Raw genomic sequence first — 16161 nt, forward strand, 5'->3', positions numbered from 1 at the left:
CAGAGCCTCATTCTTCTACCCAGAGAAGATCCTCTTTCCTGGCTTGGTAGCTACAGGACAGTAGCTAAGTAGGTTTGATTAATTTGAACTTGATTAGGGCTAAATGACTTTTTTGCCACAGTTCTATTTTGAAGCAAAATGAAAGGCAATTCAATCAGTGCAAACCATTCTATTATACATTTTTAAACACAAATAATTCTGAGGAAACAACAACAGAGGAAACCCAAACATGTTTTATTTTAAAGCAAAGCCTCTAATTACAGACCATTTTTTAGTTAAAGATGTCTTTCAATTTTCTGTGAAAAATGGTTCTCAAGATCACTTGAATGAAGAATGAAATTCATTTCAAATTGAATAGAAGGTTCTTGGCTGGAAAATATTGTTACTTATTTTCTAATTCATTCAAAAACATAGCAGTGCCACCAATTATTTTTCTGTGAACTGAAGGGAAACCAAATCTTCCCTTAGCCCTGCCCTGAAGTGCCAATAAACCCAAAGGCAAGGGTTGAACAGCAAAGGCTAACAAACTTTTGGGGTGGCCAAGAGGGATTTAAGTTCTACTTTTAATACGACTCATTCTTCTAGCTGCTATGAGTATATGTAAATATATTGTTTGGGGAGGGAGAGAATGCACAATGGCATTTTCATTTAATATATCACTGATCTGAGAAGGCTTACGAGTCCTGAGCTGTGACCTCCTCTGTCACACAACGCTGCTGGTGGGTCCCAGTGTTCACCAGACTGGCAGCCACAGCCAGGAATTCCCTCTGATTTCCTACTCAAGCCACTTGATTCCTCCTGCTTCCTTTATTATTACGTCTAACGATCCCTGACATGCATTTGGCAACCTCCTCAGAGATAATCAGGTTGTAGCGCTTGAGACCAGCTCCGCTCAGATAAAGAAAAAATGAGTGATAAAAGCCAGTGATGTATTTGCAGATCAGAGGCCGGGCAGGGAGAGCACGTTGTGTTTCAGACTTTTGATCAGAAGAGAACGCGCGTTCCTTGTTAGTGCTGTAAGACGGCAGTCACAAGATTTTTCTCTATCAATTGTCAAGCCGGGGTTAGAGCCGGAGCCTGCAGCCCTGTCTGCAAGCCTCAGCTCCTTCCCTGGTGTATTGTACACAGCTCCTATTTTCTACTCTCTCAGACATTTCCTAGCACAAACCATGCCAAACACATTACATCCTTGTAGACCTCAACTCTCTTGCAGCTACCCTTCAAATCACAGCCTTCCCAAGGGTTAAACCCAAAAAGTTTTTAACAGAACAGAAAACTTGGAGGGAAAGAGGGGGGGCATGACACCACCACAGCGCTTCTGGATCTGCAAAGATCTCCACTCCAACCAAACAATAAGCAAACTCTATTGATTTCATTACACCTCTGCTGCCTGACCCATTAATCATGGCTCACTGGCAAGGTGCAAGAAATTCAAGTCACACTTTGTTATATCCTGAGACATCTCTTGTGCCTGGAGATGCTCAACACCTCCCAAGCTTTTAAATGTTCTTAGCTTAATAACAAATTCACAAAAAACTCCAAGTGACAGGTATTTGTTCATAACCTAGTTTGAGAGTACTCCATCCCATCTGTGTCTGGACTCAGACCTGATATTGTCCAGGAATCATTTACCTGGCTTTGGCCATCAAAGTTTGGCTGTCCCCAGCCCATGGCTGTAGGCAGTGGGAAGAGATCTGAGTAGTCAGTCCTTCTCGACACCCAAAAGTGGCAGCTGGTTTGAAGGATAACCTCTGGAGGTGCTGATCACTCTCCATCATCCATGGCTGGATCATGGACTGCAGGGACCTGGTCTGTAGATGAGGAGAGCAGCTTGGGGAGAATCCCGTCCCCAGGCACGGTATCTTCCTAAGTCCCTCAGCGAAGGGCTCTGGAGTTGCTCTCAGATTTTGTCAACCAAAATACATTGGGACACACAACAGGGCTGTGTGTAACAGCTTTTTCTTACAGCCCCCCAGTTACAGTCTTTTTTGGGAAGGGACCAATTTGCACTGTCACTCTTCCAGCAATATTTTCTTTCTGCAAAGAACTGGTGCCGTTTCTGTGCCCACATCTTACCCCCATGCTCTGGGATGTGACTGCCTGCCTTTCCAGGACACCAGGCAAGCTTCAGCATTTCTGCAGAGAACATTGGACCCTCTGCCCACGACACGAGAGCAGGGCATGGGGTTATCTGCTGCTTCCGTAGTGAGTACACAGACAGGCAATAGGCTGCCCTACATCCTTCCTGGGCTCTGGCTCTGCCCAATACCCTGTTAATGCCTAGATGTGATATAAAAAAGGGAAAAGTATGGGCAAAACCTAACCATAGTCTAACTCGTGGTCATTACTCCTGGTGTCCAGCTTCCTACACCCCTGGGTGCACAACCACACCCTGCAAAAGGATGTGCATGGGTTTGGTATGGACTTGTTAGGACTGCCATAACAGAAAAGGCAGCAGATCAACAGGGAGGTACTGAGGCAGAAGAAAAGTCCGCAAGGCGCAGGTCTAGCTTGCATTAAGCCCTGCCTTTGCAAAGGATTGACATGAAATCGAACGCAACTCTGGTATCCTGGATGCTCTGAGGGCAGTAAATCAAGGCTTTCTCAGTGCTGCGATGAAAACTTCATTGTAGAAAACTCCTCCACACGAAAGCACTTTGGAAACACCCGCCCCGAGCCCGCAGCAGGTCCCAGAGCTTCCAGTGGGAGAAATGGTCTGTCTTTCCCAATTTTCATCCCAAGCCTCTCTGTATGCTTTCCAATACGTGGTGCCTTTTCCTGGAAGATGGTTAGGTCAGTGGTTTTCCATATAGCTGATAATTCAGCCTCACGGGTCAACGCACAGATCTTTATCTCAGCAATGAGTTACCATCAGCCTGGCAGCTGAAGCTCTGGCTGCCCGTAATGGATGTGGCCTTAGCTGGCGTGTCAGTTCCATCCTGCTTTCCACCCAAAGTGAATTGCAAGCACTAGTTCAAATTAAAAAAAAATTTAAAAAAAAAAAAAGAGAGAAGAAAAAAAAAAGAAAAAGAAAAAGAAAAAGAAAAAGAAAAAGAAAAAGAAAAGAAAGAAGCAAAGTGCCTTTATCCCATGGGGACTCTTTCCTTTCAGGTTTTGGGTCTCCTAGTAGAAGGTGCTGGCTAACTTCAGGATCTGACTTTTGGTTTAAAAAAATAATTGCTGATAATACCTCAACTGCTACAGACTTCAAAGAAACAATTACATAAATGAGGACTACTTGGGAGCTGAAGACATCCTGTAATGCACATTTACCAGCGCATCTCCCACTTACTGCAGAGGAGTAGCAGGGGTGTTTTGCTTTTATTCCTCAGGCAGCAGAGAATAAATAGCACATTATGGAAACTGCTTATCATGGTTCAGGATCAGACGCTTTGCAGGAACAGATTTTTCCAGGCAAATCTCTTATATTTCCTCGTTGTCCCCCTTGTTGAAAAGCCTCTCCCTTTCTTCCATTATTTTGGAGCTTCCATTGCTTGTCTCACCCCAACCAAACTAACAACAAATTTTGGAGCCTGATTCAAAGGTCTTCTGTGGCTCTGGGTGCAAGTTTGCCATGGCTCATCACTTAGCCCCCTTTAAATGCCCAAGGAATAAGAGGGAATCCACTGATTTTGTGACACCTGCTGTAATCTGCCCTGGAATGCTCCCAAAGAGACACAGGAGAAATTCTTAAGATATATTTCCCTCAGACCACAATATATTCCATATGCTCCAGAAGTGGAGGAGCAGGGAACCGGTACAGAGAGCTACCTCTGGTAAATGTATCATTCCCAGCTGGGGGGACCGGCGGGCAGGGGGAGCTTATCAGTGTTTTCTCTGACTTTACAGCTGGAAGAAATTTACAGCCAAACACACACGCCTGTTGGGAAGGAGGGATAAGCCCTCCCCAAACGTGCTTACAAGCCACTGTTGTTATCGGAGGATCAGGGGCTTTGGATCACCTTTCTTGCTGGCCACCACAGGCTCCTGTGGTGTCCGCTCTTTGCGGAAATGATGTGCAAGCTTCTCCACCAAAGGGCTGGGGTGCTGCCCTTTCAGGAGCACCATTCTCAGCCACCCTCTTGGAAAGCACATTGAGGAGATTCAGGTAATCCCGCCATGAGCAAGCATTTTTCTGAGGACTGCTGCCAAGGTGTGCTTTGTCCCCTCCCTCCAAAGCTCCCTCCTTGGGAAGTCCATAGCCAAAAACTTTGCCTGCACACGACAAAACCACTTTCCACCCAGGAGCTCACAGGTCCCATATGCCTGCAGGAAGCTGGGTGCATCGCTGTGGGTTTCCTCTTCGTGTGTGCTAAACACTAAACACGCCTGAGACCCAAATGTCTTCGTGACTTGTGGCTTCCCTGGGATCTTACTGTCGGGCAGGGAGCATTCTGCATCTGTAATTCACCTCCTGCTTTTACAAACTAGCAGCCACCAAGCTACAATCTCAGTTACTGAACTACTGAGACTCATTAAAAATGTAATTTGATAGGCTTTTTTAATTACTTACCATTCAGCAGCTTGGCTCAATCTTCAGTTTTTAGAGACATTGTTGAGCTCTCAGTCCCATCTCCTTCCATCAAGAGGCCAAACTCAGCTCTGCTCAGGTGATGGGTTTGAGCACCTGCTTCAGAGTGGCTGGGAACTGGGGGCCTAAGGAGAGCAGTGAGATAATTAAATGTTATCTGAGCAATTACTTATCCATAATTTAATTAATCTTAATTGATCATCCAGTGTTATCTAATTCAAGGCAGACTAAGGAGTGCTTAAAATCTTTCCATCTAATTCCTCCTATTAGATATATGACTTTACTAAAACTGAAGAAGCAAAAGAAAAAAAAAAAAGCAAAAAGATTTCACATGTGCTGTTTTTCCTTCAGAAGAAATTTTTCTGCATTTAATTTTTTCCAGCTACATGAGAATACTTCATTGCTGATGAGTGACTCCAGAATGACAAACCCGGTATATACCTGCACAAAAAACCTGTTCACCATTAAACTGGGGCTCCCAACCCAGGCCACGTAAAAGCCAAATACAAAACCAAAGCATGTTCATAATAGGAGAGAAAGTCCACAAGGCAGCAGATGTAAAACTCCGGCTTTCAATAGACTAGCAAATAACCAATGAAAGAATAATGACTTGAAAGACGCTGGGCCAAGCTCTGTGCTGGCGCAGCTCCATCAAAGCTGGTGGAGATAGGCCAGCAGCGGATGTTTCCCACTTCGTCAGTTGAATGTGAAGAGTTTATTTTCCAAGCCACCCTCCTCTTACTTCAATTCCCTGTTGTTGATCGATGGGTGTCCCAAAGATGCTGAGTGGAGAAAGCTGTCTCTTACAGAACTGGTACTTCGCTGAATGAAAACAAAAGGTCTCCAGTCTGGAAATGGCAAGGAGATTTCTTCAAGCAGCTGCCAAAAAAAAAAGATAAAAGAAAAATTATAAGCTAGAGGCTTTACTTTCTGAGGACGCTGCCAATTTTTTAAAAGGATAATCCCAGTAGATATGGCATTATGCGACAAAAGTCCTGTTGTGGAAATACTGCCAATTTTTTAAATGTCGGCATTTAATCTCTTGGCAGTAATGTGAGTCCAACTGCGCTTTTATTTTTATTTTTTTTACAGTCACTAATAACATATTTGCATACTTTACAGCAGCAACATATGGTCTGAGGAAGGTTAATTTGCTCTGCAATTAATAGCCAGCGGTACATGAAGCTACGCATGGCTAGTAGGGACCAGACTGACAGAAAGCTGCTGATGTTGGAGCTGGAGCACGGAGAGGAGGGGAACCTTTGCCAAGCACCTGACTGCTGCAACCTGATTTTCCCTCCAGAGCAACTGATAAAGGCAACAGGTTAAATGCCTTTTTTTTTTTTTTTTTTTTTTTTTTTTTTGAGTCAAGACTTCTGGATTTTAACAGCCACAACATTGGGCTATTTGCAAAAGATATTTGACTCCTCCTAGCTGAACCAGCTCTGGGGCACTTGGGCAAATAACTGACCCTTAGTTATGAGGGGCTTTAAGGAGCTGAAACCCAAACTTAGGGCAGGGCTTCCTCTGGCAGCAGAGCACAAAGTCACTAAGGGGAGCAGGGATGCGCTGGTCAGAGGTGAGATGCCACAAGAGGCTGCGGGTGGAGAGCTTGGAGTGACCGTGCAAATAGCAACGGGGCACTCAGGTCTAAGAACTTACTATTATAGATGAAATGTTCAAAGTTTGGTAATACATAGGGATACGGCACTACTTCAGGGCCATAACAACAAGGAGTGACTCAACATAGACAGACACATTTTATCTGCAATATATACCTCCAGGAAATGATAGCACATCTAATCACAGCTGGTTCACAGCATCCCAGCACCGCTGCTCCCTCCCAGCCACTGCATGCCCAGGACAAAGCCAGGCATTCATTACTGAACCCCAACTCTCCCATCTGAACAGGAGATGTTCACCTGTCACTTTATTTCTATTCAAGGCCTTTTTACAAGCAGGCAGGGCTGGCTGCTGAGAGCCAGGCTTTGAAAATGGGGGACCTCACATGGAGGGGAAGGAGTGGACAGATCCCTGCCCCTGTGCACATCCCATGTTTGCCTGGCAGCAAAGCAGCAGGAGTTGGGGAGCAAGCAAGCGGAAGGTCATCAGGGTTTGAAGACAGAGGCTCTGCAGGGGGAGAGGGATGTCACCAGTCTGCCTGGCTACAGGATTTCCTGGGTATTTTATAATGATGTGGTTGCTCAGCATTGTCTGGTTTAATGAAGCAACTCATGTCTCGTTCACTAATCACGTTGGGGAGGTGTGGGGCTGTCTCTGGCCCCTGTCTCTTGCTCTGGAAGTGGGTATTTTCCATGTTGACATAAGGGAAATGAGGTGGGTGAGACTGCTTATGGTGCACAGCCACTCACTGAGCCCAGGTGGTTGTGCGGGAGCATGGCAAGCAGTCTCCAGCAGACTATGAACGTTCATAGTGTCAAAATACCCAATTCACCTGAAGTAGCTGAAATTGCTCATCTCTAGTCTACCAGGAGAAATGCTACTTCAGAGATAGGCTGACCCTGGGAAATAATCCTTATCCACTTCATGAACTGCCTCGTGACACCAGATATTTGTGCTTTTCCTCAAGGCCCAGCTTCTGGAGCCATACAATTACAGGGTAACAGCCTTAATTAGAAAAACAGAGCAAAGTTCCTCTGGATGGGACAGGAGCTCAGGGCCACCGAGGAGAGAGATAGGATGCCAACCCAAAGACAAACCTCACTAGAGATTTCCACCATCCACATCTGCTGGGAGGGAACTGAGGCAGAATAATTCCCCCAAATGCAGGTTTCATCACTTAAAAGGACCCCCTGAGTAGAAGCTAATCCAAGCCACACTACATAGCATGGAAAGGGTCAGCAGAGACAGGCCCCATCTGCCTGACCTCGCAGAGGGACGCGGGGAGGGGATGAGCACCCAAGGGAGCACGTCCACGTGCACAGCTGCCAACGGGAGTAGCGGCCCCGCTACTGTGCGTCTCCAAAGTGAAATGGATTAGCAGCTCACTTTCAATCAGGCTGAATTATGAGCACAGCGATTTGCTGGACATGTTACATGAACCAGAAGATGTGTTATCTGATGAAAATTGCTTAATTTAATAACCTGGCCTGACAAGCAATGAACTGTACATCTTCTGGAGAATTTGCCAGCGCAGATGATTTTACTTAGCTTGAGGGATTAAGCAATCAGGTCCCCTCTCTTCTCCCCAAAATTCAGGGCCAAAAACAGCCCAGAGAAATGTTCAGGAGCTCATGGTGCAAGGGTTACCACCACCACAAGGAGACAAAATAAAAATGTTTTTTGTTTGTTTGTTTTGTTGTTTTTTCTCCATCAGAAAACATTACAGAATTACATGCCCTTTGTCACTGGGCATGTGACACTTCCCAGGGAGGGACTTTTTTGGGAAGGGGAAGTGGCAGTGCCAGGAAGCAGAGCAGATCCAGCTCTCTGAGCTGCCTGGAGGACACAGCACATGTCCCCTGCTCTCTGAAGACCAGTCTTCACAGCCTTGGGATTAAAATCCCTTTCACATTGCTCTCATAGATGGAAACATGGAAACCCACCTGGGAGCTGCCTATGGGGTGGACCAGAGCTGAAATGGGCAGTTCAGGCCCACTCTCAGCCTCTCTGAGTTTTTCTCTTCCAGCAAGCACTTATTAATCTGTCTTGGCACAGAAACGAACAGGCTTAAGGTTGGTCCTCAAAGCAGGCATAAGCTCTCCTTACCTTTCGGTAAGGATCTGGCCAGTGATTAATTTCTCAGTGGAGTTCTCCAGCAGAGCCAGGCTTTCCCACTTGGTCTGTGAGTAGCAAGCCCAAGGCTTGTGCTTGCTTTCACAAGGAATCTCCTTCAGGCTGTTCCATAGCTGGGGAATCCATGACTAGGTTTGAAACAATTGCAGAATTGCTCAAAGGCCTGCAAATTCACAGAGAAACAAAAGTCACAGGAAAAGCATCCATTACCCTGACCTTTCCCCTTAAACACAAGAAACCACAGCAGCCTGCAAAGATGGATAAACCTTTCCTACGAGCTACTCCGGGGAAAAGAAAACAGATGGACAGCTCTGTATAAACCAGACCCTGCCAAAGCACATGCCATCAGGCAGCTGAGAGCAGAAGAATCCTGAACGAGTCTCTCTTGAAGATCTTGCCATAAACGAGTTGCACGCATCCCCTGCACTTTGGTACGAGGCTCCCATTTCCGTAGACATAATACACAAAATGTAATTATGCAGACTTTATCCATGCTGGCAATCTCATCCAAATGCAAGGCTTTTATGATAATTGAAGACTTTTGATTTATGGTTATATTTTTAAACTGCACATAATTAAGTGGTAGAATTCATTGTCATGCAGCATCGTGGAAGCCAAAAGCGCAAATGGGTTCAAATAGCAATTAAAGAAATTGAACGATCCATCAAGGATGATTACATACATGGATGCAGATATGACTCGGAGCTCAGGAAGTCCTTTGGCTGCAAATTGCCATGAGATGGAAGGGCCATGGGAAGTCTCACATGGGGCTTACTATGAGCTTATATCTTGCCCCAAAAATTTGCTACTGGCAACATCAGAGACAGGATATTGGGCTAGATGCACCTCTGATCTGAGCCAGCATGTCTATCCTGATGTCTACACAGTGAGACCTCTGACAGACCTACTCTGTCCAAAAGGCACAGGGCCAGCACAAGCCTTGATTGTGGTTTAGGCCCACAAGATACAGACCTGACTTAAAAGCTGGGTCTTCTCCATCTAGAAGATGGAGCCAGAACCTCAGGTCAGGAGACTGGCACATCTTCCAAGCTTCAGTCCCAGGAAGGCCTTCAAAAGGGGAGCTTTCATTGAGGAAATTTTTCATTGACTGGGAAAAAAAAAAAATAAAATTTTTTGAAAAAACAAATGTTGCAACCTATTCTAGTTTTCGCATTGCCTAAGAAAAAAAATATTGAGGGAGAACATGAACACCCACCTGGTTCATAAAACATGCAGCTGAGTTCCCAAAATTGCGGTGATGACCATGGTCAGCAAAGCCAAAAGGCAAGAGATGAGCTCCAGCCCGGGGAAAGCCACTCATGGGCGATGATGCCCACGGGGAGTTTGCAGGATTCATCAGAAAGCTCCCTTCAAATGGAAACTTGGCAGATATTTGGTCTTACCTTTTTCTGGAGATGGTTTTATGTTGTCCTAGGCAGACACAATGACCAAAGCCAGTTTGATAGAGTTGTTCATGGACTTAGCGTAGCATTGGAGGAAAATCTCTCCATGTTCTCACCAAGGAGATTTGTCCATGGGGAAACTGGAAACTTGCTGGGAACAAGCTCAGCCTGACACCCAGATGGCTGGCAGGGTGTGAAGGCCCACCTTACATCAGGGATGTGCATTTAGGTGCAGCTGGCAGCTCTCTCGGTGCTGGATGGGTCCTGATGATCTGGCTATTCATGCCCAGAGGAGCTTTAAAAGACCTACAGCTGTACTTAAGCAACTTACAACTTCATCTGTGTGAAACGAGAAGCTAGAAAATGAGGCTGATTTCTCAGAAGCCACCTCTGATTGGATTAATGTTGGTGTAGGAAGTAGAGACCTACAGGTCTCTTGCTGGTTCCTCAACATGGCACAAAGCCGATGGTGAATGGTTAGTAGCAGCAGCAGAACTGCACATCTGGAATTTCCCAGGCTCGAGGACTCCTCCAGACACTGCAGACACTCTCTTGTGTAATGCAGACAGGATGAAGCAAATCAAATCGGACCCAAATCTGGTGCTGCACGGGCATCTAACCCCTGCTGGTGAAAATTAGGTGCCTAAAAGCCTTAGAGATCTTTGACGGGATCTGTTCAGCCATGTAGGCATTGCGTAGGAGAACGGAGTGTGAAACCGAGCATATTTACAGACATTTTTCAGAGCTGTAAATGACGGCACAAAATAAAACAAAGGAAAATCCGTCCCTAGGATTCAGGCCTATGCCTTTTAGCGGTGGGGCATTTTGCAAGGACAGAGAGATGTCATAATAAAAATTAGCTCTTCAGCTTGTTCTTAAATGGAAATCAAAAGGACCATCATCTGAGAAGTCTCAACAGTCAGTCTCTGAAGATTTTCCACCCACCCACTGATTTTTTGGCCAGCTCAGGCCTGCAGAGGACTTCCCTGCAGTGTCTTGGGCTGGCTAAAGAAAGCCTTAACAAATAATAAATGTCAGGCTTGTGGGCACGGAGGGGTGGGATTTCACAGTACCTCCCTGCCATGAGCCTGGGAGCATGCACATCACATTAGGCAACACCAAAGGGGAGCTGACAGCACTGGAGAGGCCACAGCACAGGGTGGCAGGGGAAGCTGGCAGGATCAGAGGAGAGATAACAGCAAACTCAGGCCACAGCTGAAGAGAAGCATCTGGCCAGAGCCTGGGCAGAAAGCAATAACACAAGTTGTGCAGGAGGGTGTAAGGAGTGGCAAAGAGGACAGGACACATTCAGGATCATACCAGGGAGGTAAAAGTCACACACGCAGGTTTAGGAGCAACCAGAGCAGTCTCAGTGCTCCCACCAAGCCCTGAAGAGACCCTCAGGAGGGCAATGAGGACACCAGCTGGTAACCCAGCAGGCAAACCTGAGAAGCACCTGCATCATCCAGGACATCATCCTAAATCCCTGCATCTGTGTGTTCCACCATATTAGCTCTATTGCATCTTCCAGGTGAGATTGGGACACCTTTTCTCTGCCTCCATCCCAGCACCTGCACCACAAAGATCTCCCAGGCTCCTGCTGCAGCCACGATGATCCAGGCTGGTCCCTGCAGCCAGCAAACCAGCCTCCTTCTACACAAACCTGCTCCAGCAAACCTGGGCAAGTTGCCCACCTGCACTTATGAGGGGCATCATCGGGACAGCCAGGCACTACTGTAAGGAGGCAGCCACTGTAACAAGCACATCAAGGTGCGAAGCTTTTATTTCCCTTTTACCAGGGAGATTTGGAGAGGCTGCTACAAGACAGAAGGTCAGGCTAGAGAACAAATGTTTTGGCAAGTGAACAGCTGTGGCACATAGCTGGAAACTAAGGTACTCCAGAAAGAGAAATATTTTAGGCTCACGAGAAGGCGGGCTTCTTTTCAACTTTCCAGACAGAGAATATTGGCCAGTTCACATACCATTTATCACTTTGCCTAGCAATTTACAACCTTCAGGATTTGCTCCTTTTGTTGCTCTTTTTAGCCCAACAAAATGCTCTTGGCTTTGTGTGCCCCGTTTGGGTGAAGTCACTGAGCACAGGCCAGACTGCTCTCTGCCCATGCAGCAGTGCCTATGTCTGAGCAGCAGCCCCAATTTCATCACAACAAATTTGCTTAGCTAAGATTTCCTATTGCTGTTCATTGCAGGGAATCTAACTGCTTCTGTATTCATAGCTTCTAAACGTCTTCTGGATGAAATATCCCTGTTTGGAGAAGGAACAGGAGAGATGATTTTATGATTTTTTTTTTGCGTGGTTGATTTCCTCCCCCATTTCTGATTTTATTGAACATGGGAGCGTGCTCAGGTTGTCGGAGGTGACTTGCTTACCCATAGGAAGACTTTTTCAAAGGAGCAGCCTTTCCCCCAGGCAGCCAAGCTATGATTTTACCCACTCCTCTCCTGAAATCGATTGTACAGCCAGATCCCTTCAGCCAAGAATGCAGACCTGTCAAATCTCAGGCACCGAGCAGGAGACACGCAATCTGCTCTGACCCTCTGCTCCCTTCCAGCACGGCCCCTGTCTCTCGCCTTCACCCCTGCTCCATGACCCCGGGTGCCAGACACAGCCCCATTTCTCTTTGGCCAAGCACCCATGCCTGGTTCTGGGGGTGGTGGTGGCTGGAGAGCTGCTGGGGGCCCGCTCCCTGCTGCCAGAGGATGCTCAGTGCTCAGATCCTTTATGGCCATAGCTCTCCCTGGTATCCTTTCCCTCCTGGCATGTCCCGCAAGAATCTCTCCTTGCTGTATAACTGAATGCAATGTGGCCTCAATGCTGGAGAAACCTGAGATTGCTCCTCCACTTCATGGGCACTTGCATCCTGGCTTGCACAGGGTATCCCAGAAGAATGCAGCTGTCTCAGCCCAGGATCGTTTTTGTAAAGCAGAAGAGAAGATAGACTTCCCCTTGCTTTTCCTGATTTATTTATTCATTGCATAATGGCTTGTCCACAAACATCCCAGCTTGGTTAAATCTTTGACATGTAAAACATTTCCAGAAATTCTTGCTGCCATCCAGCAAGAAAAATGGGTAGGACTTGGCTTTTTTCTCCCTTCTCTCTCCCTCTTAAAAGAAAAAAAAAAAAAAAAAAAAAAAAAAAGGAAAGAAAAGAAAAAAAGAAAAAAAAAAAAAAAAAAACAACTCCTCACTTTTCTTCAGTTTTCTTCTTTCCAGTGCGACTTTGTCTCTGGTTTTCCCGAAGCAAGGCACTCATTTATCAGGCTTGCGAGTTCTTACGCATTGGCAGACTCTGCGGCTTTCCGCTTGGCTCAGGGCTCCCAGCCACCATATGGAACGAGTTGCACATTTTCACTCCTTATCGCAGTTTAAGATGGAAATATTTCCTTGATTCTTCTTGGGGTATTTCTGCAATTGCACACATGCTGGGAGTATTTAACCCTGACATTGCTGATGAGTAGCTGTTCCTATTAAAATGCCATCAGAGATTGAACTGAAAATCTTTTACAGTGAACTACGCCAGCAGTTTGATTCTGTTCCTGGTTACAAATAGTTCCTTTAATAGTTTTGGAGTTACATGCATATAACAGAAGAATCTGGCTAGCTGTCTATTTGTCTGTCTGCTTGTCTCTCTAAAGAGACAACTTTGTCTCTGTCTCTGCATACTGATCCAGTTTTGCTGTAGGGCTGCTGTAGCTGCGATAGTCTAAGGAGGTAAGAAAAGTCATTCCCTCTCCATCCTGCCTTTATTAAGCTAGATGACAGCTGAAGACAGACAATTTTTCAATCACAGATCTTCCATGCACGAATCTTCCACTGCTATGCATCTAGCTGAGGGATTTTTTTTCCTCTCCCATGCGATACCATGCCTCATACTCAGGGTTTCTTCCAGCACGGGCTACCAGTTGGCACAGTAAGTGGAGTGTGAGCCCATCAACGTCAGGATCAAGGCTCAGAAGGTGCAAATATGTGGCTGGCCCAGCACAGGTGAGAGGAAACAAGGTGGGTAAGATATCTCCTGGTCTTTCCCCTGTGCTCTCTCAGCAGGCACAGCCCCATTTTCTGTTTTAACTTCACTTCCAAAGTCTTTCCTCATTAGATATTCAAGCCTAGAAGCTCTTGGCATGTGCTGAGTTACACATCTTGGGTAGGCTGAGAAGGAAGGATGAAGTCGTAAATCCACTTTCAGAGAAGAGCTGCAGCAAAATTTAGAGCCTAAATATGCTGCAAGGTCTGTTTTTTGCTGGGTGCAAACCTCAGTGCCTCTTTTTCAGCACCTCTGTCAAGGAGGTAAAGAACTTCCACAATTTCCCACAACAAAGGCTGGAGTCTGGATCCATTCAGCCTGCATTGCATTTGACAGCTTGCTGCAGCTCAAATACAGCACTGGGTTCTGCAAGAACGGACTTTTCACACTTGTCAATTCTGCTTTTCTCATTGCGATTTCTGGACATGTAAAGACTAGCTCATTATTATCCCAAGACTCAGTCCACAGTGGTGGAATACATAGGCCTTCAGTGGGAAGGGAATTGAATATGACTTTAAGGTTAAGGAAGGCTGCCAGAAGGTTGTAAAGCAATATTATAAATGGAAAGCAGGATCTGCTGTCCATACATCTGAGATTGGATATTAGCCCTCCATTTGGTTATTCTTGGTCAAGTTAAATATTTTCTTCCATACTGGCTTTACCTGCTCGTATGGATGGCCTTAGAGCATTTCAATACGAGCACCGTGTTTTTCCATCAAGTTCAACATTGGCTCCATGCTGATTTCCATGTTAGATCCTCTGGTTCCAGCTTTAGCACCACAAATTCCAACATGAGCTTCAACTGCCAGAGCTTCACCTTTACTGAATGTACATCATCACCAGTCCCCAAAGTTGCTTAAAATAAAGGTTTCCATGGAAATAATTGCTGATACTAGTCTAGGTGTCTTTTTCTTTTCTATGCCACATAGCAGGAAAAGAATCAATCCTTGTTTTTCAAAATCCTACTGTAGTTGAAAAACAAAATGCCTAAAAGATCAAGAAGAGGGAGGGAGTCTGATATCCACATCCAGGATCCAAAGTTGCCAGTATATGAAGCCCCTATAAGGCTGCAACAGGGGCAGGAAGGTTTTGGCTTCCCTATGCATCCTGCTGCCTCATGCTAGATGGGACAGATGCACAGCATCCATTTGTCCATCCACATTTGCCTGGATCCAGAGACCAGGGAGATGGGCAATACCATGTCCTCCATAGGATGTGGAGGATCTGCTCATGTCCAGAGAGAGTCACTGAGGTTGCTGGCAGAAGACAGGTTGGGTAGAGTTGGTCAAACTCACTGAAGGACTAGAAAGCAGGAACCCACTTGAGCCAGCCTTTGAAGCACGTGCACCACCTGTGGCAGATGCAACTGCACAGCTTCCCCCTTTGAATCAGAGCTGCAGGAAAGACTGCCTATAAATAGCCAAATCTGTGCTAGCCAAAGGATCTTTCCTTCTTTTTGCTTATAACTAAGGAATCCATGAGAGCACTGCAATCATGGACCATGTTGGACACTCAGACAAAGTCATAGGAAACAAAATACGAAACCATTTGCCAACTTTTAGCCTCCATTATGGGAAGGCCAAGTGTTTTAAAAGTCTCATTCAGCTTCCCATGTGCTTGTCTCCTCCCACACCAGCCTGCCCAATGCAGAGAGGCAGTTGACCAAAGGGAGATTTTAGGTCGAGTCCCCAGAAAGCAAATGACATTTCCCCATCGTGGTAAGCCTGGAAAGGCACTACGTTAGCAGCATCCAAGTCAATTTTTTCCTTATGTTCAAAGGAAACCCTAGATATGTTTTCTAATTTGCTTTCCAGCCCTTTCAACGAACAGGAGGCTTTGAAAACATGCTCTGAAATTTTTCTCTTCATCTCAATGCATCTGTTCTTTTTCTCCTCCATCTGGACAGCAGCACAGGTACACAGACTAGACCCTGGCCTTTGGCCGACATGATCTTTCCAAGTAATTTTTGGACATGGAATGAAAAATCAGTCCAAAGCTCACTCTGTAAAGGAGTTTTATTTCCATTTGAGTCCACTTCAAGGGGCTGCAGTGGGCTTAGTTTTGTTATTTTTGCTCCCCCTTCCAAAATAATAATGCAGCGATCCAAAGTTTGGATTTAGAGGATAATCAGACTGTTGCTGAAAAAAAAGTGAATAGCAGAAGCCTCTTCACTTGCATCTCTAGAGCTGAGTCTTGACCACTAATTGAACATGAGATTAAGTCCTCACTGTCATTCTCTAATTCAGAATCAGACTCCTGGACTGACTTCAGACGACTGCATTAGGCAGAAATAAGAGCTGGCTTGGCTAAGTGATGCTGTTATCCATCCAGCAGGAATAGCAGGGCTCTGGAAGTGACACTGGCTGGTGCAGAGCAAACACCTCTGAAAGGCAAGATGTGACTGCTGACCAGGAGAAGGTTCATG

The 16161-nt window shown here is 45.8% G+C and overlaps 1 long non-coding RNA gene across 3 annotated transcripts in view; it reads right to left on the reverse strand.

The window, feature by feature from the left end:
- Positions 1-215: 215 nt before the first annotated feature.
- The window catches only part of LOC311446144, a 29953-nt gene continuing 14007 nt past the window's right edge, over positions 216-16161 (reverse strand). The window contains exons 2-8 of one of the 3 annotated variants that reach the window (XR_014698765.1): positions 9691-10312; positions 9504-9523; positions 9260-9395; positions 8261-8450; positions 5274-5410; positions 4514-4656; positions 216-2969 (exon numbers count right to left, since the gene is read on the reverse strand). This is a non-coding gene — a long non-coding RNA (uncharacterized lncRNA). Of the gene's footprint in view, positions 2970-4513; positions 4657-5273; positions 5411-8260; positions 8451-9259; positions 9396-9503; positions 10313-16161 lie in introns of all 3 variants that reach the window. The other 2 variants (XR_014698766.1, XR_014698767.1) reach the window with 2 other exon arrangements.

This window comes from Aythya ferina (assembly GCF_964211825.1).
Source record: "Aythya ferina genome assembly, chromosome: 17".
NCBI classification, from domain to species: domain Eukaryota; kingdom Metazoa; phylum Chordata; class Aves; order Anseriformes; family Anatidae; genus Aythya; species Aythya ferina.